This window comes from Dipodomys ordii, unplaced genomic scaffold, assembly GCF_000151885.1.
Source record: "Dipodomys ordii isolate 6190 unplaced genomic scaffold, Dord_2.0 Scaffold220, whole genome shotgun sequence".
NCBI lineage: Eukaryota > Metazoa > Chordata > Mammalia > Rodentia > Heteromyidae > Dipodomys > Dipodomys ordii.
This window is the reverse complement of record NW_012267436.1, coordinates 165,007-167,489: the sequence shown is the minus strand read 5'-3', so window position 1 is coordinate 167,489 and position 2,483 is coordinate 165,007.

The following is a 2,483-nucleotide window of genomic DNA, read 5'->3' as shown; positions in this document are numbered from 1 at the left end:
TGAGGCCCTGGGTTCAATTCCTCAGCACCACATAAGCAAAAAGAAAAAAGCCGGAAGTGGCACTGTGGCTCAAGTGATAGAGCACTAGCTTTGAGCTGAAAAGCTAAGGGACAGCATCCAGGCCCAGAGTTCAGGCCCCACAACTGGACCCCCCCCCCAAAAAAAGAAAGTATAGGCCAGCATGTACATAATTTAATTTTTGATAAATGAGAGAGAGAGAGAGAAAGAGTGAATAGATGCGGGGATAATGCTTAGTGAAAACCCCAGGTACACTTAGTAAAACTCAAGACAGATGTGCTACATTGTTAACAATGGACACCTCTGAAGAAAAAAGAAAAAAACAGATAAATAAAAGTTGGAACAATTTTCACTTTTTCTTTACAACTTCTTACAAATGAAGCTTACAAGAAAAATAGAGAATTAAACTCAAGGAGGGATGATGCTAGCAGGAGGGAACTGAGCTAACAAGGAAGATGGAGGATGTCTAATACTGAGAAACAGATCATTTGCAAGTATGAAACAAGAACAATGAAACCTGAAATTGTTTTGGGAAGGGGGAAAGGGAGGCAGGGAGGGTGATAAAGGGGTGAGATGGATTGGAATTCACTAATGTAAGCTAATTTTTAAAGAATAGAGCTTGTTTATAATATTTATTTTCTTCTGTAAGTTAAACTTCTACAAGGAAAGATTATATATGTGTGTGAGCACACCACACACACACACACACATATGAGCACACTTATCTTACTGCCATGTGTCCCCATGGGCTTGCACATAACACACACATGCATGTGTGAGTTTTGTATATGCATCTAGATGGCTCTTGTTCCTACCAACTGTCCCCCTAACTTGAACACCCTCAACACACAATATCTCATTAAAAGTTCATATCAACCGTGTCACACAGGTACTATTATTGTCATTGTCCTGTAACACAATTCTGAGGAGGAAACTCAACTGCCGAGGAGTCCAGGCCACACAATGTGCTAGGGCTCTGAATAGCCCAAGAAGTTTGGATCACCTGCTCCTCCTGGGAGAGAGCCCCTTGATCATATCAGCACACCTCCAATGGCCAGGCCCATCCCCAGGCACCTCTGCCATCTCCTGAGCATTCCTACCCTGGCAGAGAGGACGGAGATGTGTGGTTAGCTCCTTCCTATAAACCCCCAAATTGCCTCAATACACACATTAAGAGCCTCACAAGAGGAACCAAGTCACTCTCACCACCCTAGAGGCTTCTATAGTAAATCACTGGTCATCTTCTCTGAGAGGAAGATCGGCCATTCACAAGACAGCTCTTAGCACTTCCCTTTAAGCACTTCCCCTTCCTGTCCAAGCAAGGCTGGCTGTAAAGAAGCATCCTCCAGCCCTCAGTCCTAAGGAAGAGCAGAACCTTAAGCCATGGCTACCACCTATAGACTAGTACAATTCAGTTCCCTTCCAAACCCCAGCTGGCTGACATGGAGAGGGCCAGGTTAGCAGAACTTGAGGCGGCTGAGGACTGTACAGGAGGTAAAGAGAGGGATGTGCCACGTAGAGCTGCCATATGTACAGTAGTCCTTTGCAGCAGGTCCCTTAAATATGCTGTTTTGCATTTGCTTAGTGATCTGTAACAATGGGAGAAACAGAGGCTTAGGGAGATTAGGCTACACAACTGTTGGATCTAGATCCAAGTTCTTCTCAAAGTCCACACTTGGCACAGGACTGTGAGCTCTCTACCCTAGAAGCAGAATGGCCCACACTGGGCAGTTTCTAAAACCTCTGCTGCCTGCAGCCCACCACAAGATTTCTCACTGGATCCATCTAGTGTGGAGATTAAACTTTTTTGTTTTGTTTTTTGCTTTCTGTTTCTTGGTTGGTCATGGGGCTTGAACTCTGGGCCTGGGTGCTGTCCCTGCACTCTTCAGTTCAAGGCAAGCACTCTACTACTTGAGCCACAGTACCACTTTCAGTTTTCTAGTGGTTTATTGGAGATAAGAGTTTCACAGACTTTTCTGCCTGGACTGGCTTTGAACTGTGATCCTCAGATCTCTGCCTCCTTAGTAGCTAGGATTATAGGCATGAGCCACCAGCACCCGGCTCAGACATTGTTATCTTTTAAATTCCTGGGTCATGGTAAGAAGCACTCAGGATTGGAACATCATCTGAAGATCTAGTTTCCCAGGCAAGAAACATAGCCACTAGCTATATAGAGCTACTGAAATCATTAAGATCAAGATGCACTGTACTCATAGACTGACGAGATAAATGAAATCCCTCTGTACAGCTACTTTAAGATAATTTTTATGGAAAAGAAATGCAAATCAAAACAACATTGAGATATCACCTCACTCCAGTTAGAACGGCAAAAATCAAGAACTCTAACAACAACAGATGCTGGAGGAGATGTGGACAGAAAGGAACCTTACTTCATTGTTGGTGGGAATGTAAACTTGTTCAACCACTTTGGAAAGCAGTATGGAGGTTCCTCAAAAGACTTCACA